The 22530-nt window shown below is 37.6% G+C and overlaps 1 protein-coding gene across 3 annotated transcripts in view; it reads left to right on the top strand.

Annotated features, from left to right (window-relative positions):
- Positions 1 to 15950: 15950 nt before the first annotated feature.
- Positions 15951 to 22530, top strand: part of plekha6 (pleckstrin homology domain containing, family A member 6) — an 86100-nt gene continuing 79520 nt past the window's right edge. Inside the window, exons 1-2 of one of the 3 annotated variants that reach the window (XM_084395919.1) lie at positions 15951 to 16108; positions 16230 to 16319. The gene's annotated coding sequence lies outside the window, so the exon portion shown is untranslated. The remainder of the gene's footprint in view (positions 16109 to 16229; positions 16320 to 22530) is intronic. The other 2 variants (XM_084395917.1, XM_084395916.1) reach the window with 2 other exon arrangements.

Below are 22530 nucleotides of genomic sequence, written 5' to 3'. Positions count from 1 at the left end.
AGAGGTAACATACATTTTGAAAGAAAAAGCATCAAATGCAGAGGTGGACTAAGCACACAACTTCCTTACTTGAGTGAAAGTACAGATACCAGTCAAATATTACTCCATTACAAGTAAAAGTTGTAAAGACCTATTTTTTACTTGTATTCGTTTTTAAAAGTACTTAAGTAGGCCTATCAAAAGTAAATGACAATGCATTGTTATATTATTGTTGCATTGTTCGTTGTATGTAATACTTACAGTACCTTATGCCTCTGAACCTATGACTGCCTACGTACCCTCATATCAATATCAAATTTATTTCTAGAACACAGTTCCAGTAGTGGGATTGAATGTGAGTGTGTACTCAATGTCCACAATGGTTTCGGACACCCAAATGGCTGTTCCCTCAAATAGTGCCCTATTTCAAGTTTTTTTGGCTGTTAGTATGAATATGTTACCCTTACTGTTATCTAAAAAGCTAGTGTGCTCCAAAACAATGATAAAATGCGCATTTAGAAGACCAAACCCAATGTTAAAAATGGAAATCAGGTTGATGTCAGATTGACGTTAATCTCCATCGTAGCACAGACGTTGTATTGTGGTTGAAAATGAAAATCGGGTTGACGTCAGAAACCAACATCAGTCGGGTTCTGATGTCAACCCGACTTTCATTTCCAACCAAAATCCAACATCTGTCCTACGTTGGATGTTAACGTCAATCTGACATCGGGTTCTGACGTCGACCCGACTTTCATTTCCAACCAAAATCATCCCCTGACTGACGTTACTACTTTCTACTCAAAGACCTTGATAGAAATGTAGTGGAGTAAAAAGTACGATATTTGTCTTTCAAATGTAGTGAAGTTAAAGTAAAAAGTTTCCAGAAAAAATAATACTCAAGTGAAGTACAGATAGGCCTTCTCAAAAAGTGTACTTAAGTAGGCTACATGTACTTTGTCACTGTCCACTTTAGACTAATAGAAAATGGAACTTTCTTGCTGTCTACTACATATGAAAGTTGCTTTTACAGTATGAAAAAGCATCCTGCTATTACTGTTGCAGTATACTGTAAGTATAGCTTACTTCGTACAACACTAAATCTTACAATGCAAAGTGCTTGACCTTCCATTTCCTGTGTTATGCATGACCTGATTTATATTTGACTTGTTATATAAGCCATTATGTATGCCTCATTATTTGATTGTCACACGTTGAGAAGTTTTTCTACAAAACTGGATTTAAAATTACCACTTTTATTTCTGTGCATCCATGTGACAAAGTAGGCTAGCACACTACTGTTTAAAACTTGGATTGTGAATAATGTCTACTGTTTCACATTCTACTTTCACGTAGGCGACTAAAGTTGGCAGGATAGTGCACAGTAGTCAGAAGTGCTGTGGTTTGCTAGTATTCCAATCTCGACATCATCATTCGGCACTGAGTCATGAAGATTGTACTCGACGGAATAATGTTATCCTGAAGACGCCATAATTTCATCCACATGACAACTGATTCTAGCTCTTTGGATAATGGGAGGTGCAGTCTGTCAGGAATGTCTCAAGATAAGTTATTCATAAACCCTTCTCGATTTTAGGCTCTTTCTTGTTCCGTTAGGCCTATATAAATATGTATGGCGTATTTACTTTTTTGTTGTTGTTATTATTTGGTATTTCAATGAGCAGATATGACATAGTCCTATATTTTACAATGAGGAAACCGTAGAATAGTAGCCTATAGCATTTAGTTTTGAGTCTTTATTAGCTCTATGTTGGTGTATTGACACGACAATGAGAAGTGTGCGAGTTCTCAAGAGTTATATATATAAAGTGTTTACAAGGAGAGTTTGCAGTAGAACTGGGGATTATTTGAAAGTACTAAGAGGAATGTGGGAACGGCTTGCAGAAATGGTAGGCCTATGAGCAATCGATGACTCGGGTTCATTAGTCATGGTATTTACTTTATCCAGTTTAAAAATACTGTAAGTGACCAGCCAATAGGCCTATACGTCTATGGATAAACGTAACTAAAATGCATTTTTCCCATTGCCAAGACGTCTTAATCTATTGAACATAACTTAAACATTGAACGTGACAATACACCAAACGTTTGATAGCAGCATCTGCTCTATTCATCTCTTCTATACCAAACAGGTTCTTTGTTCAAACAGGAGTCTCTTTACTTCTATTTTCATTTAGAATAGGGATAAGTCAATATTTACATTTTGTACATTTGCTTATATTTGTCCGGGCTATTCATTTTGCTTTGACAGTTTTAGTGACTGAATGTTTAGAGAGAAGACTTGCACGACAGGACAGTGTGCATAAATATATGAGAGAAAAAAAAAAGAAAAAAAATGTAAGGTCGCTTTTGATTATTTCTTTACCAGTCAGTAGAGGGCGCAGTGTATAATATGTAATTAGAGGTCACAGTATACCGTTCGACACTAGAGGGCGCTGTGTAGAATTGTCCATAGAGAACACTGTTTACAGTTTATCGCTAGAGGCCGCTGTATACCAATTGTTTTAGGTCTACAAGCAGTAATGAAAGTGTTTTAAAAAAGAACAAGATGTGACAAAGGACCACTTTTATAGTATTTTGTAGAAGCATTTGCTGCTGTTTTGGATGGTTTATGAAACAATAAAATGTTATCTAAACTATCAATCACCATACTTGAGTTCCAGCTCTGAATTACAACTGGAATAAGACAAGTATTTGCAGTAGACTTTTTCAGAATTGCAGTTGCTTTAAGTGTTTAGGCTTGTCTGGCCTACAAGAAGCAACATACAATGTAATTGCAGTAATCTTCTGTATCTGTTGATGCGTGTGGACTGATGTGTGTTTATGGAGCTACTCTCTGAGGTGTGTCTGTCTCGAGTCTGTGGAATGTTAGGAATTAGATTAAATCCAGCTGAAGATTCAGCAGATGAAATTTGAGAACCATCACCTGCCACTGGCACTCAGCTTACTGTGCTAAAGAAACTATATATATATATATAAAGAATTTTTTCTATTAAAATATATTTGAAAACGTTATTTATTCCTGTGATGGCAAAGCTACATTTTCAGCAGCCATTACTCCAGTCTTCAGTATCACATGATCCTTGAAGATTTGATGCTCAATAATCTTTTGTCAATGTTTATTATTGTCAATTTAATTATTGTTAACAGTTATGCATATACATAAAAAGTTATTTTCATATACTTGAGTTACATGTAGGCTACATAATCAGATGTGCAATATTATATACACACACAGAAAAGGTTTTTGAGTTCATATTAATAGAGATGCTATAAATATGTCTGTTTTAAAAAGTAGAAAACCATTCAAAATGCACTAATGAAGGCAAAAAAGGAATCAGTGATTAACTCCCATTTTTAAATGAAAATTCTAATATTGAAAGAAACATTGTTAACTACCCATATGCAGATCTCTCTCTCTCTCTCTCTCTCTCTCTCTCTCTCTGTGTGTGTCTGACTGTGTGTGTATGTGTGGTTCACATATTCCCTATGTTATGTGGACACAATGTTTTGGTCCCCTTGAGGAAAGCAGCTGATAAATCATCCTAAATGATGATTTTTGAAAATAAAAATAAAAATGCAGAAAGTTTTCTGTGAAGGATAGGTTTGGGGTTAGGGGATAAAATTTGTACAGTATAAAAATCATTATGTCTATCTATGGAAAGTCCCCATGAAACATTGAAACCGAATGTGTGTGTGTAGGTGATGTGCTTGTTTCTCAGTTTATAAGGGGTTAATCCAAGGCTGTAAGCCGGAAGCACGAGTGCCATTGGTGGGCTTCTTGCCTGGGGGGGGGGGGGGGCTTGTGAGAGATTACAGTTTCATTTCTCCCTCTTTTTTTAATTAAACGGAAAATAGAAGCAGCTGTGAAAGCGTCACCCACCGCTCCCCACTGTACCCATCAACATAATGGTCTCCTGTCCATCTCTCCTTCACTCTCTTGCCCCTTCCCTCCCTTCATTTTCCAACCAGCGATGATTGACAGCTCAGAGCAGGTCATGTGACGCGTAAATACCCAGGGATTTTCAGCGAGCATGCTCCATAGTGCCCCTCCTCCCCTCCTGCCTCCATTTCTCCAGTACGCTTGTCACTCCCTCCTTTATCCATCCTTTCCTGAAAAGGGGATGCTGTTATTGTAGCATCTCGCCGTGACTGCCTGCACCAGCTAGTCTTGTTGCTGTTGTCAGTTGTTGTCAGGAACGACTTTTCTTTGCTTACAACTGATCATTATTTAGTATTTATAAAATATGATTATATTTTATTTTCATTTGTGGACATATTAAGAATATCCAAACACTGTCAAGGAGCTTATAGCAGTTTCCTGGTAAGTGCTGATATTTGTGCATGTGGGATTTTATTCAAGAAATGTCTCAGTGTTAGGACTGTTTCGTAACATTTGTTTTTTGAGCATGTTCACACACTTATGATTAATTCATATAGGAAGTTTTTAAGTGAATATTTTATAGCCCTGAACGATTGAATGTGGATGGTACATCCTGTCCAAAATGCTGAATGTTTTGATCTGGTTGGTCCGATCCTCGTGGTTTTTGGGGTGTTGTCCATGATTACAGATGCTTGGGTCTCACCAGATGGGCTTCGAGCCCCCCCCAGAGTGCCGCCACCTGTCTGTCTTTCATTCTCTTTCGTTCTCGTTCGCCTGTTCCTTCAATGCAGGGTTTGTTCCAATCAAGTGCTGTCCAGCATTCAGAGTATCCAATCAAATCTAAAACCAAACCTGAGCTATTTGGATGAACCACACTTAGATTGAGAGGATAAACTCAATTGACTTCAACAGGCATCCTGTTTAAATCCTGGTTGTGTAATGGATTTCTCCCACCGGGGTTGTGCGATCTTGATTCGGATAAACGTGACACGTCTTTAAAGGAAAGATTTTCACATGAAGCGCTAATCAAATCTAAAGTCTTAACCATTTGAATCCAAGTTTTCTTGGATTAAATGGCATTTAAATGGAGTTGTAAGGCCTTTCATGAGCGAACGTGTGTGTGTGTTTGTGTGGAAAAGGGATGAATGCGGTGCTTTGCCTCTAAAAAAGACGCATCTGTGCTGGAAGCACACTAGCTCTCTGTCCCAGTGTATCTGTTTATGTTGCCACTCTCGCTGTTCTGTTTATCTACCGTGTGATTGGTTTGTGCAAAGGAAATGCACTTTTGTCTCTGTTTCTCATTGGTTGGAGAATGTAGGATCTATGCTCATGGCTGGTAACGCTGGTTGTGGTTTGTGTGAAACCTGTCAAAAAAAAGGAGGGAAATGCGCGTGTGCATGTGCATGTCTTGTTTGCATCTGCTTCACTCTCTGATGCAGTGCTGATACTCTGAGACCCAGAGCGAATACTGAGTAGTGATGGAATGCGGTACTTCTAGAACATGCTGCTGGAGAACCCAATACTGCACATTTTGAGGCATCTTAAAGGGATAGTTCACTGAAAAATGAAGATTCAGTTATCATGTACTCACCCTTATGCTGTTACAAACCTGTTTGGCTTTCTTTATCCTGTGGAATGCAAAAGAAGATATTTTGAAGAATGTGCTGGTGGCTCTTTTTCATATAATGAAAGTGAATAAGGACTTGGGCTGCCAAGCTCCAAAACGGCATAGTAAAAGCCACATGATAGCTTGCAAACAGACCAAAAGTCATATTTCATTCAAAATAATGGCCATCTATAAAATTAGATGGTTTGTTTATGATTTTTCGGTTTATGCGACTAAACATATGACTAAGTAAGTGAAACTGACAGTGAAAAAACTATCATTATGCCAAAGCAAAAACAGCTAAAGTTATTTATTTAGTGTATATATATATAAAAAAAATAAATATATCATTTTCTACTCTTGATTTAGAGGGAAAATCTTAAGAATTCCGTAAAACCGATTTTAAATGTGTAAAGCTTTTTCAAGCAAAGCATCTCACAAAAATAGGTTTGTTAGGTTAATTTATTTATTTCATTTTCTGCACTGGGTTTTAGATTTTAGATAGAAATGGAAATCTCAAAAAATGTGTAAAATAAGTGAATGTATGTAATAAAAGTTGAAGTGAGAGTTTGACATTTTGTCAACAGAGTTACATACAATTTATCCTTTTTTTCTCTCTCCAGTTGTTTGCAGTGTGAGCAACATATTTTAAAAAGCCAGCAGCATGAAGAGGCGATGTGTTTCCATTATATAGGTTTTTTTGTTTTTTTGGGGTCACCGAGAGTTGAAAAATATCCCCTGGTCTACCACAATATTAATATGAAAAAATAATGCTTGGAGGAACATTTCGTTCACCATAAAATATGACTTTCGTTCTACCAGGCTCTCGAGCACCACCAACTGGCTATTTTTTAGAAGAGCAAAATACAAAACTACAAAATACACTGGCCGACAGTCATGTTTATTGTTTAAAATCAACTAGCACTGTTACTGCAGGTCTGAGTGAGTGCATTCATGTTGATTCAGTGTTTACGGGGGTGGTGTTAGCTTTCAGCACATGCTTTAGCAAATGTAATTAGACATGGAAAAGTGCACAGCACTCAGCGAGATAACCTCCATCATTGTCCTTCAGAGTGGATTACTGTGAGGCAGACAGAGAAAGAGGGGTGTAGGAGGAGAGCCCGGCATTAAAGTGTTAATCTGCTCACTCATTACCCTTTCCTCTCCCAAAAGGCAACCCATTAAATATACTGTAGGCCCAATAGGTATTTGAACACTTGAGCCACACTTTGAATGAATGTCATTACATTACATAAATAAATATCAGTCCTACTCAGTGGTGTTATTGTAAACTAAAACTATAAAAACTATAAATATAAATGATAACAGGTAACTAAACCTAAATGAAAATGATTAATATTGCTAAAAATAAGTAGTATTAAAATTACTAACAAAAACCGACATGAAAACAAATAGATATATTAATACAAACTAAACTAACATAAAAAATGACTAAAGCATATAATTACTAAAATTTAAACTAATATTAGAATAAAAACATAAGAAATATTAATAATGTAAATACTATAAATAATACTAAAAATAACACTGATCAAAATTGCATTTATTTTAAAGAATTATATAACACTTTTTAAAAAATGGTTTGAAAAATGATTAGATACAGTAAAATATTTAGATAGGTAGTTGCATACTTCAAATTACAATAATATAAATATTAATTTACAATATCATTTATATAAATTAAATCTTAAATAAAATCAAATAAATTAATTTAAGTGGTTTTAAGTGTCCAAATAAGTGTTTTTGGGACAAGCATGACCATTTTCAGAGAATGAAAGGTAGTGGGAGGGAGAAAGAGACCGGAAGAGAGGGCGGCATTTGAATGAGTGGAGAAGAAAGGAAGGATGAGGTGAGAGAGTGAGACATGGCAGATGGAGATTGTTTGGAATCAGGTGCATTGTTTCCCTGGGGCTCCATGATGTTCTTTCAATGCACCTAGACCTTGTTTACTCTGAATTCTGACACCAACCCATTTATATGTTTATTCTTGCATATAAATAAGTACTTATGCATATTTTATAAACGCGGTGGACATCTGAGAATGGTGGCTTATAGACGAGACAGATTGCCTCTGTCTTCGGTCCGTTTAGCACGGGGACCAGGTGGCCTGCCAAAAGATGTGCCAAACCCGCAACAGATCGCGCTCAACTGGATCTTAACCCTTTTATCTCCCGTTGCTGTCTACTCCACACCAATTGGAAATGACTGGCACCATCCAAGGGTGTTAATCCCTATTTGGATCATGCAGTGGATGTTTCACCTACCTCGGATGGTTTGGCTGATCACCTGACCAACCTTGACCAATCAGGCAGTCGGGTTGAGCATTTAAAGCTTGATTGATCCACCTCCAGCGTTAACCCTGAGGTCCACAGGAGTATGGTAGTATTGCAATGATAGCACAAGTTCTCTGATGTTCACCTGCTGTGACAAGATATTCAACCAGAATAATTGAACTATTCAGCTGGAATTAAACTATTCAACTGAATGATTCTGGACAAGCAGATATGCATGTCAGATCTTATCATCCCATTCAGATCTTCACAGAGCTGAAAACAGATCTAAAACGTCCCTCTATTTCCATATCATCCATGGGGTGTCAGTCCTTTTGCAATAGTGTTCAATTTCATTACCTAATATACAGTTTTTCCTGTGTTATACCTGGAATGCACACTGATTATAAAAGTGATGCAAGTATAAAAGTGATGTACGCTAATGATGATGTAAAAATATATAATGTCGGTATCACATGTCCCTTCCGAATTCATTTTAATATTCTGATTTGGTGCAGAAACATAATTAGCTAGTAGCTACAATGTTGAGAACAGTTGTACATTATACTTTTTTTGATGAATTTTATTATATTATATTATATTATATTATATTATATTATATTATATTATATTATATTATATTATATTATATTATATTATATTATATTATATTATATTTAGCACTCCTTGCAACATCCATACATTCAAAAATAAAATTTTTTTTTTTCTTTCTGGGTTCTGTCACGTTTAGCTTGCTCCTTAGTATGACACTGTTTTCTGTAGTGAATTGTGAATGAGCAAGCAATTCCAGGCACAGCATGAGCTTTGTAAAAAGCCTTAAAGGAGAACTTGGTAACTTTTTTAACTTAATAAAACTGTCTAGAAATCATTTGGATGGTTAAACAACCTGTTCTGGTGATATTGGTGACTTTCCCCGCTCCCCCCAGCGTTCCCAGGCGGAAAACCAACCTTGCAACTTTGGGACTACCGTCCCGGCAAGATAAAAATTGGAAGTCTCGTGAGAAGCGAGAACAAGAACGAGAACGAGCGCGAAACACAAATTGCTTTACGGCAATTCAACATAAACACACGCACATGTATAATGATTACCCACCTCGGTAGACATAGCTCCACACGATACAGTTGGCTTGCTCCGATCAAAACAAACGCACATGAGCAGCGGTAGAGAGGGGGAGGAGGCCGCCGCAAGTGAGTTTCTTACGACAGTGTTGTTATATATAAGCACCCCCACAGCTGTAGGGGGAGCTCGTGGGGAAAACACACGACAACAAAAGGGAAAATCAGCGAAGAAGTGACTAGAGTTCGCTAGAGTTGCCGAGTTCAGCTTTAAAGGAACACTCCACCGTTTTTTTAAATAGGGCTTATTTACCTTCTTTCCTACATTTAGATAGGTGGGCAAATGCATTTTTGTCTCAGCGCATGCATTGTTTTAGTTTGACAGGGTCGGCGCTAGCTTAGCTTAGCATAATGAATGGAATCCTTTGTTGCCAGCTAGCATGTCCTGAGTAAAAGTAATATAAAAAAAAAAAAAAAAACACCTAATTACTTCTTGTGGCCTGCGTATTCACAATGAGTACAAATAGTGATGCAGATTAACACTAGGTGATTTCCTATGCAGATATTGACTTGGGACTATATTAGGGGGAAGCACAGGCGAAGCACTGCCACTTGGTCGCAGAGATATCACGCCCAAGTAGCAGTGCTTCGCCTGTGCTTCCCCCTAATATAGTCCTTAATATATAAGTCAATATCTGCCTAGGAAATTGCCTAGTGTTAATCTGCATCACTATTTGTACTCATTGTGAATACGCAGGCCACAAGATGTAATTAGGTTTTTTTTTTTTTTTTTATATTACTTTTACTCAGGACATGCTAGCTGGCAACAAAGGATTCCATTCATTATGCTAAGCTAAGCTAGCACCGACCCTGTCAAACTAAAACAATGCATGCACTGAGACAAAAATGCATTTGCCCACCTATCTGAATGTAGGAAAGAAGATGAATAAGCCTTATTTCAAAAAACGGTGGAGTGTTCCTTTAATTGTAATAAAAACAGATGTGCAATGGAACAGATTACCCTTTTGTTTATCACTTTTGTCATTTATTTGTGACATCACAAAGGCTTTTATAAGGCTCTGCAATGAAACCATGAAGTTCATTGTGTTCTTTTTCAACACCCACACAGCATAGACGCATGATTAATATGATTTTGACAGCAATTTAAGTGACAGCCACATCTATTCCTTGCTGTAGCTCTATAAATCTGCTTTTATTTAAGGAATTTAAACCCATAGGTATTAAATTTAAAGCTTTTTTACTAGTGAATGAGTCATCTATATGAGCAAATAAAATGGTAATGCTTATATAATTAGGCCTAAAGTTACAGTATATATCAACGCTAATGTAATGCTAATCTCTAAAGGATCCCAGGTCCTTTTCTGGCACTCAGTGAGCGATCTATTGGATGTGAGTCCAAGCTCTGCAGACAGTATTATCAGTCACACAGGATATAGACCCATTAGGATTTGAATGGCATTACAAATCCTCTTTCCTCTGTAGATTGGTTGGGCATTGTGGGACTAAACCAGACTCAGAGACGCTCTCCCTCTTCTCCCTATGTACTAATTAAAAAGCTCTTTTAGTCTTGATTCTTTCCTCGGTGATGACACACCATAGTATTTACCCAAAATGCACTGGCAGTTGTCACAATACACCTACTTTTCTAATGTGTTTGAACACGTGTAAGAGTGTTTACGTAATTAGCTGGAAGTCTCTTATCCGTTTTGAAGTCTCTTGAGTTACGACGGAAGTATTGCAGCTCGACTTTACTGAGATGTCGCATCTTACTCCGTCAGCTCATGACTGCTGAGTCTCTGAGGCCTGCGGGAACGTTGCTCACACGCTTCTGGAACATCTTATTCTTTCACTGCTGAAGTGCAGTGACCCCAAAACATTAATGCAGACTTAATTGGACAGGCTGGCATTTGCAAGTACAGCGATGTGTTTGGAGGGTCAGTAACTAAAATCAGGTCACCTTTGAAGAATCTCAGCAACCTCTGAAGCCTTTTCTCCCCCTTTGGAAATTAGCTCGTAGTTGAACAGATCTAACAACAGACCTTTTTTAAGAACAACAGGGTATTCGTGAGAAGTTATACAGGGAGAAAACCATAAAACTGTGTGTACACGTGTAAAATAAATAGATTATGCCATCACTATTGGTTACATTTTAAATGCACAATGGAATACATTTTCCAACATTCATCTTTGTACCATCTTGCAAGTTTCATATCTTAAAGGGGTAGTTCACCCAAAAATGAAAATTTTGTCATCACTTACTTACCCTCTAGTTGTTCCAAACTTGTATTAATTTCTTTCTTCTGTTGAACACAAAAGAAGATATTTTGAAGAATGTTGATTGACGGTAGCCATTGACTTCCATAGTATTTATTTTTTTTGTCAATGGCTACCGTCAACTGTTTGATTACCAACATTCTTTAAAATATCTTCTTTGTGTTCAACAGAAGAAAGAAACTCATAAAGGTTTGGAACAATTTGAGGGTGAGTAAATGATGACACAATTAAAATTTTGGGGTAAACTATCCCTTTAACTTCCTCCTATAAGCTCCAAAAACAGCACATTTTGAGATTGCGGGATCTGTGATGTCATATGGGCAAATTTCTTTGCTTATGTCTGCCTCCAGAACAAGGCATCGGCAAATAGTCATACATAATCGCACCATAGGCCCCGCCTATAGGCATTCAGCCGCTTAACGGCTGACATTTGCATACAGTGGATGTGAGTGTCGCGTCACTTCAAAAGCAAATAGAACCCATTATAATTCCTGACACTGTCTACACTGGATATGTATACAGTGCACATTCAGTTTCTGACATACTCCACGCACTTGAGTCTGTCGACAAAGGACAAATGGAAGAGTGAAAGGACAGTTTAAACGGCAGACTTCAGAAGGATCCCAGTGTCGGAAATAAGTTTATTTTATTGCCGTCCCGGATCGCGTCTGGGGACTATATGTTTGTTCGGAGAATTTAGACTGCTAGAATTAGCAAAGAATATTTTTTTTGAAAGATGAAGCAGTCAACTGTATTGGATATGGGTGAACGTCCCTCTGGATCAACTTATTGGATCAATTTATGTCAAATTTAGGGTTTCAACCAGGGTAAGGTGCTTCTACATGAGTGTTATTCACCTATGATTTCATTTTGATTTTAGGGATAAGTTATCGGTAGGGTTAGGTTTAGGGGTTGGGGTAGGGTTGGGACAACATTTTCAGACAAGAATGTTGTTCCAGGATCAACAAAATATGTTGACGCAGGAACATGTCTTACTTGGCAAAATCATAGTGACATCAGTGATCTGACAGCAGCTGCATCACAAACCGAAAGTAAATAATTTCATAATGCTTTGTCTCTAAATTACAGTTTTATGTGTAATGCTTTCAAAACACTTACTCACATGCAGCGAGTGGGCGTTGATACTGTTTCCTATTCAATGATGTTAGCCAATCATAACAGTGGCCGTTTACTGACAATCCTTAAAGGTGCCATCCCTTAAAAACGGATCATTTCAGACAGAGAATGAGGGTTGAAAATAATCTTTTTATTCATATATATAAATTGTTTTGTTTTTGTGCAAAAAACGTTATTAACAATATAAGTGAACCTCAAGGAACATATTAAAATAATAACCCATGCCATGACCCCTTTAAGTGGAAATAAAAGGAAAACTTTTTTTGCAGGGTACAGGCTTGATTGATGTGTTATTTATACACAATAACAGGCTTTGTTAATGTGTTAAATGTGTAATAAGAGCCTGATTTTGGTGTTGAGGTTGGTTAACCCAAGGCCTGATTTCAGGTTAACCCAAAGACCCACATTTGTAATTAGCGTTGAATAGTAGGAGGAGCGTCCTGATCTGCTCTGTGTTTTTATGCTTTTCAGATGTACAGCATCATGTAATTCTCTCCGCTTACTGCATCGTTAATTGGTGGTCTGGTCCACTTCTGGCTCTATCAGTCCTTGCCATATGTTGTAGAAAGCTTGCTTTATGCCTCCACAACCTTCTGTTGCTGATTCGGTTTGTTGGGTAATTTCCAAAAGAGTGTGAGATCAAGAATATCCCAAAACCGAAAGTCCACGCCTGGTCAACCTAAAACCAGTAAGATTGTGTACTGACCCAGTGGACCATTTTAAAACCATGTTATTACTGAGATTTGCTTTATCAACTGTAGTAAGGACTTGGCAAACAAAAACACACGTCAATGTTTCAATTACTTTTTTCAGGTCATGTTTGCGTGACCCGATTCATGGGCACCATACTATTTCCTGCTTTCATTAAAGTGAGCATAGATAGAGTTTAATATCATTGTTTAATCCTTCCTTGGAACATTTCCTCTGAATTGTTTCTGGCAAAACCTGGACAGAAAGTAGCCTGGAAATCCAGACCTAAATCTGAAAGATTAATGGTCTGGCATCGACTAATGAAAATCGCACAGCTCGAGGGGCGGCACCAAGCATGCATTTGAAAATCTCACTGCACGCAATTGGATAACACTACGACCAATCACAACAAGCACCATACGCTTAGCTACCAGCAGAGCTAACTGGTAGATTAGATTCTTGCCGTATCCGGTCGGCAAAACAGCAAAAACGTCCTTCTTGCAAAGGAACGATTCGAGCGCCGTCTTCTGTTCCTCTTTTAGATAAAAAGCCAAGTCTAACTCGTTCATTGTAGCGGCCAAAGCCGTTTCAAACAACTGTTGTTCATCCATAGCCATCTTGCAATGTTTACTAATGACTTCGACGTCACAGCGCTGTCGTCATCTGTTTAGCTCGCCTCTGGCCCGCCTATATCAGATAACCCGATGTGATTGGTGCAGCTCGGATACAAGGGCATATTTAATGAGCATCATTACTCAATGCCAGAGTAACTCGCTGAGCAAATTCAACTTGTGCTCTCGCGAGAGCTCTGGATTTCCAGGGTAGACAGAAAGCTTAAGGAGGCCAAAACTTAAGACTTATTTGCTATGAATGGTTTCCTTTGGATGGATCGGTTAAATTTTGAATACACAATGGAGAATTTTCACCATTCATTTAAAAAAAGAAAAAAAGAAAAAAGCATTGTTTAAAGCAGATGTGCCCACATTTTTCTACAAAGGGACAAACTTTGAAATGATTGAGGGTCATGGGCTAAAATTAAATATTGCATTATATACTATATTATATATTAAAGCTATATATTCAAATTTACATTTTAAAAACCAATCAAATTCACTTATATTATTTACATTTAAAATGTAAAAATAAACTAGAGATGAAGAAATATTCTTCAGTGACGGGTCGTCACTGGAATGCTTTCCAAAAAAATAGATGCTTATAGGGACAGCTTGTCCCTTTACTAACAGCTTGTGCCAGCGCAAACCCTCTTTTGGTGTTAAAAAACTACTGTCAGGATTTACTAAATATTAAAAAATGAGTGCTCAAAAGGCATGTGGACAGGGTTATTTTTGTGGCTGGCATTATTGCATATGCATTTGCAAGGTGATTTACTATGCGCTAGTCAATTTACTGGTATTTGTGCCATTATTTACCACCCCAAAAAAGCACGTCTTAAAACAGACACTAATTTGCTCTGCTCTTGGTAGATTATGGTTGGTCATTATGGAGATGATCCGTTTGCGTCTGTGTTCTTTAATTTGCATGTCGTCTGTAGATCACACGCAGAACTCTCCACTCCCATTGGCGCTGTTTTGGAATTGCGCTCTCACGCTAATTTGCACTGTTTAGTAAATTTGGAACTTGATGTGTAGCTTTGGGCTGAATTCGTTGCTGAATGTGTCTTCATCAAATCCTGTTCAGAATGTTTGATTAATATCAATTGACTGCACTGTAATAAGCCAGAACAGATGTAAACAGAGATGTTAAACTGAATTAAGAACAAAAACAGGTAATATGATCATCATGAGTTAGTTTACCCTTCCCTCAAGTTTTACAAGTTGACAGTGACTGTAGTGGACTGGTTGTCTTCTGTCAAACACACTTGTGGGCACCATTCACAGTAAAACACAAAACCTCCACAATCCTTTTCATATAATTGAATCCTAATCCCTATGATCTACACAGACAAAAATCACGTCATGGGACCAAGTCCGAGGGAATTATAGCAGGACGTCAAGAAAAGTCCTCAAATGGCAGCATTAGCCTCTATAGCACCCTTTCAGAGTTCTCTGAGTGGACTTTCTTTCGTTTTTTGTGCATTGCCCGTCACTTGATCCACATTTTTCAGTGACTCACATATTTAGACTGCGATAAGCCAAAATGATTTCCTTTTTTCCTCACAGTCTCTCCCTCACAATCCTGTGTTGTTTTTCTTCATTCATCCGGCCCAAGGATTTCTGTTGAATGGATGAGAGATTCAACACATTCTTTGTGAGTCATCAGGCTCTGCCTTTAAAAAGTCTCTCTCAAGGATTCAGTTTATTGAGAAATTACTCAGCTTGTAGTGCATTGTGGGAAAATGCAACAGCCAATACCCAGTGAGTTGGGTATGGCGTTAGCATGTTGCTACGCTAAAGCAACAATATTCTAAGCATAGAAATACATTAATATACACTTAACTTTTTTAATTGATACATGTCAGTATTAAATCTTTACCTGCCATTGGAGGAAATTTCCGTCAGTTGTGAGACAACGCTTCTCCATCATTGACGGAAATTTCCGGGTTTCCGTGTTTTCCCTGTTATACAATATGGGGCGCTATTAGGCATCTTCTGAAAGAGTACTGAATCTTCTGATTAAAACAGTTAGCATACTACTGATGGCTAGCGTAATATAGCATAAAAAAACACACATTCGTTTTCAGTTACAGGTGGCACTGCAGAAACGTATATTTGCAGCCATCATTCATTTCATGAGCAAACATGTCCAATAGCAGGAGATTTGAAATATATTTTTTCTAGACTGTTCAACTGTTCAACTTTTTAATGAGGGGAAATTATTTACAATTGATAAATAAGATCCCAACAGGGCTTTTAAATTGAAGTTTGGAGTGTGAAAGGTCAGTTGAATAGCATGAGAATGTTGTCAAATGACATAATAGCACATTTATTTGTCAGACAGTTGAAGCATGAAAAGGTGTGGTCTCCTTAAAGACATAAGACACAAAAGAGTTGAAGAGCAAATATTCTTGTTTTCCAGAACTCCCTTGATTATTCACAGATATGGCATTAGACGGGTGTGTAAGTGTGCATTTGCACGGAAGATGGAACAAAAAGGACATTAAACTTTCAGGTGATGTACCTTTGATGCATATATGATCTATAGTCTTGTAGGACATGAACTGACTGATAACTTGCTGACTAATGCTGATATCTCACTTATCTAACCCGCAATGATTATTTCAAACTTTCAGAAATTTAGCCACAGGCTTCCAGCTACCGGATATTCTGTTTTATGCTGAATAACAACGATTCCTTTTATTTGCAGACTTTATGTACACAAGGTAAGGAACTTCCTGTTACTGATAAAAGTTTCATTTTCATCATATTCTTATCTCACTCTGATATTTTAATGATCACTCACGTAAAATGTATTTATGCGAAGTAGATTATCAGGAAATTATGGTAAGAAGAGTGGACTTTTTCTTCTCTACATTGCTATCAGTGGCTTTCCTCCAAATATATTTTTGCAGGACAAAGGTCTAAAGAATTTCATTTAGGCTACTGAAATTGCAGCTACGGGGTTGTTTAGAAGAACACGCTTGCAAAGCCATTTTAATCTGAAAGCTGTAACATTGGTTTATCCAGCCATGTGTCTCATTTACATGCTCTGCAAATGACAGGCATGTCCCAAAGCTGCTCATTTGAAAAGCAGAACTGTTGGCCTAACAGATAGTCAGCATAATATCCTCGTGGGGGTGTGATTTACTGTGAAATGACTGGCTGTCTGTGTCAGCAGAGAATGATGGGATGTGGATTCATGGTGCCCTACTGGTTGAGCTGGAGCCGGTTAATCCGCTCCCTCCAATGAAGGATGCAGATAGGCAGCTGGATGAGTTTTAATAATGTCGAGCGAACAGGAAGAATCTGTGAGTTGCAAGATGCTGGAGTCTAGACTGCACGATCTGGTAGCCGTAGTACAGTCGCATACAGTTGTGTTGTCTGTTGTCCTGTAGTAGAGAATGTTTTCAAATGAGTTACTTCCTGTTACTGCTTAATATCATATATGATTGGATTACATTTTTGTCTTTAATTCTGAATGCATCAAAAAGGTATTTTTATTTAATTAATTAATTAATTTTTATTTTTATTTATTTACTTTTTTATTTTAGATTATAATTTATTTTATTTTATTTTATTTTATTTTATTTTATTTTATTTTATTTTATTTTATTTTATTAGCTTGTATAGCATGGCAAAGCCAATGTCATGGGTTCAATTCTTAGGCACAAATAATCGCAAATAAATAAATAAAAACTTTAAATGCATGTAAAACATTTTGTATTCAAATTTTGGCTATTTTATTTTATTTTTATCATATTTTATTTTATTTTTATTTCATTTTCGCCAAGGTCATATGTTGGTGCAAAATGCATACCTTAAATGCGTTTTTGATTAAAATGACTGCATACATTTATTTTATTATAATTTCCTCATTTCCACTTGTGTGATGAAGCAAGTGTGTCAACCACTATGTATATCCAAGGCTTTTAGCAATTGCATGAAAATAACAATTTTACAATTATAGCATGTTGTGCTAAAACAATTAACAATTACACATGAATGGGAATGAAGCATCCTTTCTTTGTCCTCTGTGTCTCTCCCTTTTGTGTTCAGTTGATAAGTGGGTGGGGCAAAGAGATTTGGGAGTGGCTGTCATTAGAGGGCAGCACCAATAGCAGCCGCTAAAACATAATTGACTTGAATAGAAGCGCCTTCCCTTCCTCCACTTCCACACAAAGCCCCATGCTGTGATTGCCTCCTTTTGTTAAGCTCTCTTTTCTCTGTGGCAGCCTCCTTGCCACGTGCCAAGTGTTTTCGTCACGGCAGATGCCTGACACAATCTGCTCTAATCTCTGCCTTGCTTCCTTGACGTAACTAGCATGTAGTGACTTTGCAATGGCTCGAAACCTGTTCTGAGTTTGATATGCACAGAAGGGAAGATTATGTATTTGCTTAATTTCATTTTAATCTAAAGACTATTGATTGAGCTAATGACCTGAAAAAATAAAGTCTGTTTAATTAAAAGTGACAGGCAGAGAACACATCTCTAAATGGATCTTTCCGTAACGTTAAGACACTGCCCACAGCAAGGACAAGGGGCGACTATAGTCAATAGACAGGGTGTGTATTTGCTACGGTCCTCGCTAATGAATTTAGAAACCCTCTTTGATAAGGGCTAGCATGAGGTCTAATCATCAAAGATCCCTGAAAAAACGCTGGCTAATTAGATTAGCTTTTTCTTCCGCTGCATAAAACAGTTGCCTGTCTTTACTGATGAAACTGTGAAAGCAAGAAAAGGCTTTCCGCTTTATTTTAACACCCTGTTCTGCTTTGTTGGAGGAAAGCTGAAAACTGATGCTTCTTGAATGTTTCTTGAGGCTTTTGGAGAGGTTTGGTCTTGCATGCTGAGATGCCTGCAGAGTTAATGCTAAACTACGGATATAGAGCAGGATGAACCATCGGATCGTATCAGATTTGTGCGTTTAAGGTTGTGAAATTGTGCGCCCTCTCTCCCGACCTCCCACCTTTTCTGTCTGGCACCGTCCTTCGTGGCTGTCCATCCTCACTGCGGGACTGTTATATAACTGTGACTCTCTGACTGATGATTCAGTAGATTTGGTCTCTGGTTATCTTTCCCAGAGGGATTTAGCCATTGACAGTGTCTGAGGCTATAGATTCTGGCTGTGTGGCATGCTACCATACTACTAAAAATACTATTTCAGCTGTATGTAGTATGTATACTCTGCAGTGTGTGAATTTGCATATACTGTAGATTTGCCAAAATGTGCAGTGTAAAGCGTGCTGAATGACATTATATGAATGTGTGTGTGAGTGAGTGAGCCTTCCACTATTATGAGCCAATCTTAAGCCTTTTTTCAGTCAACACTCCAAGTTTGAGGAGCAGTCTGCGTCCCAAGGAGGATTTAGATGGACTTTAACGGAAAAGAGGACATGTGTCTTTCATGTATTACTGCTGGCCTACTTTCGATAGTTCTTTAATTGCTCCAGAAAAATCTGCCCTTACTGTCGTTTGTCATTTAATAGAAGTCTTCTGCAATCTGGAGAGGTTTAGCGATTCATCTTTTAACTGAAGGAAATGAAACGCATGAGAAGTGTGTTGAGTCATACCAACTTATGTCTATATGTTACTGTATATGGAGAAGATAATTGTTGCATGTCATTGGGAGGATTCTGGGAAATGGAGTTCTCGGGGAATGAGGATTTGTGTACTCCTCAGGGAGGGTAGCCAGCACACAGTGAGGGAGAGGAGGATGAACAAGAGTCATCCTCACTGTTTCACAGCCCAGAGCGGAAGGAAAGAGAGAAAGAGAGGGGGAGAGGAGAGGGGAGGGGGGACAGCGAGGCAGTGCTAAGTATAGAACTGGAACCACTGGAGCTTCATCCCATTGGGCACAACCACAGCCAAACAGCTTCCCATGATGGCATTCTCTGGGGGAAAGAATGGGTCATAGGTTCAAACCGGGTGCATACTGTACGGCTTAAAGGGATACTCCACTTTTTTCGGAAATATGCTCATTTTACATCTCCCCCAGAGTTAAACAGTTGAGTTTTACCGTTTTAGAATCCATTCAGCCGAACTCCGGGTCTGACGGTACCACTTTTAGCATAGCTTAGCACAGATCATTGATTCTGATGAGTCCAGTAGCATTTCTTTCAAAATGACCAAAGAGTTTCAATATTTTTCCTATTTAAAACTTGACTCTTCTGTAGTTAAACCGTGTACTAAGATCGACGGAAAATGAAAAGTTGCGATTTTCTAAGCCTATATGACTAGGAACTACTCTCATTCCGGCGTAATAATCAAGGAACTGTGCGGCTGTACCATGAGTGCAGCAGGCGTAATGATATGACGCAGTGCCTGAAAATAGGTCTAATAGGTTAGACAAACTTAGTCCCGGTCACGTTGGAAGAAGTTACCGAGCTGGGGACTATTTTCAGGCGCAGCGTCATATCATGACGCCTGCTGCACCCATGGTACAGCCGCACAGTTCCTTGATTATTACGCTGGAATGAGAGTAGTTCCTAGCCATATAGGCTTAGAAAATCGCAACTTTTCATTTTCCGTCGATCTTAGTACACGGTTTAACTACAGAAGAGTCAAGTTTTAAATAGGAAAAATATTGAAACTCTTTGGTCATTTTGAAAGAAATGCTACTGGACTCATCAGAATCAATGATCTGTGCTAAGCTATGCTAAAAGTGGTACCGTCAGACCCGGAGTTCGGCTGAATGGATTCTAAAACGGTAAAACTCAACTGTTTAACTCTGGGGGAGATGTAAAATGAGCATATTTCCGAAAAAAGTGGAGTATCCCTTTAAGGCACAATTTTGCTGTGTGAAACAAATTTAAGGGCAGATTTAAGGGCATTTAGGGGAGTGTTTTTTTTAACTGGGGTTCAGAGTCCCCCAGGGGGAAAGGGGTGCTGGGAGATTTAAAAAATAAAATAAATTTGATTTAATGATGTTTTTTTCACACAATAATATTATTTTTTATTTTATTCTACTTCTAAAGAATGGTGAGAAATGACATGATTTTGCAATAGTTTTTAAGCCCTAGCTTTTTACAATAGGAAATTTGGTGACACTTTAGTTTAGGGTCCAATTATGTAGTTGCTTATTAGCATGCATATTACTAGGATATTGGCTGTTTATTAGTACTTATAAAGCACATTTATGCATTATTCTGCATGACCATATTGTACATCCCTTGTACAACCCAATACCTAAACTGTAACGATATTCGAACCGAACCGAAAAACCGCGGTACACCACCCACGATACGAATCGCGATACTCTCATTGCGAACACGCCCGCCCCGCCCCCTGCTGTCCCGGCTCATTGGACCTCATGTCTTATGTGTACACAAGGAATACAGCGTTGCCGTTGCCTAACCACATTTAATCCCACTAAGCTCAGTGTTTTGTTACATTCGATAATAAGCAAGGTGTAATCTTTCAAATTCTGTCTATTTGATCACGAAATTCAAACATTAAATGTCGTTTTTCACATAGCTTTATTTACCTCAGGCAAGTCATTCAGTGTCCACAGCTTGTTGGTTTGCTAAGGAAATGAACTCTTTCACTAAATAAATGCACTATATTAGCCTATATATTATATTTTTCTTAACCTGTTAATGACATCTTGATTATTTAATGTATGTTTAAAATATCTGTCATGAAAATGACAGCAACTGTGTAAATTATTATATTTAAATAATAAATTAGAGTAAAAATGTTAATGTAAAAACTGCCTTATGTGCAGTTTACATGTTTTCATACAATTTGTTACTTGAGTGTTGATTATTATTATATCTAAAAATAAATTGCAACTGAATTTAGGCTAAAAGTCTAGGCTCTGTTGTTAAGCTTTAATATTATAGTAATGTGCAAGTAAGGGCTCCTATATAGTTTACAGCATTAGCAGATACATTTTTTTTATCCTTGTGAAACGTTTACTTGTAATTGAATTAATTTAAAGACAAGGACACAATTTGTTAATTAAAGCACTGTTTTAAAAAAAGGAAGCAATTTTAGCTTTCTAAACCCCCCACTCCACCTAAATGAACCGAACCAAACCGAGACGTCAAAACCGTGGGACGTATCGAACCGTCAGTTTTGTGTATTGTTACACCCCTACTAACTATTAATAAGCAGTAATTATGAGTTTACTGAGACAAAAGTCATAGTTAATAGTGAGAATTGGACCTTAATCTAAAGTGTGACTGGATATTTTTTGCTTTTGAAAAAACCTAATATAAAGGTATTTTAACAATAATATAAAAGGCCATTATTTACTTTCGAAAACAAATTTGTTGTTATGATATTATGCAAAAATATTTTTCACACACTATCAATGGTGTTTACATGAAAATATATAGGCTACCTGATGTTATATTTTAAAAAGGGGGTTCCTCGTAGAAGATTGTAATTGTCACGGTTAGTTCAGATGAAGATGATGAAATAGGTTTTCTACAAACAAAAGTTCTTTAATAAAACAAACTCAGGTAATCCAAAGGCAAGCATGCTCCGTAACAGAGTGTCTACACAAACAATACCAGGCAACAACTGAATGAAAAGGAGGAACTTAAATACACAGAGTGATTGAACTGAAATTATGAACAGGTGGTGACTTGTTAATCACAAACCATAGTTACAAATGAGGAGCGGAAAACTGGAACAAAGAAAAACAAATAGAAAGTTCATGAAAACAAAACAAAAACAGGCAGTTTGTGACAGTAATATTTGGTGGTCCTTAGTATTAAAATATTTGAAAACACCAGGACATTATCATTGGATCGTTTTCGCTTTTATGCAAGATCTCATCTGGCTAATATCGTACAATCTGAAAAGCAACAATCGTAAAGGCCAGAAAAAATCCACGCAGTGTGTATCTGTCTTCAACTGGATATAACCAGACTCAGGGTTCGAATTACAAAGTGGCTTTCGGGGGAGCCCTATTTTCCGATCCTCCC

This window comes from Rutilus rutilus, assembly GCF_951802725.1.
Source record: "Rutilus rutilus genome assembly, chromosome: 22".
In the NCBI taxonomy this organism is placed as follows: domain Eukaryota; kingdom Metazoa; phylum Chordata; class Actinopteri; order Cypriniformes; family Leuciscidae; genus Rutilus; species Rutilus rutilus.
The sequence above is the reverse complement of the archived record's forward strand: the minus strand, read 5'-3'. Positions and strand labels throughout refer to the sequence as shown.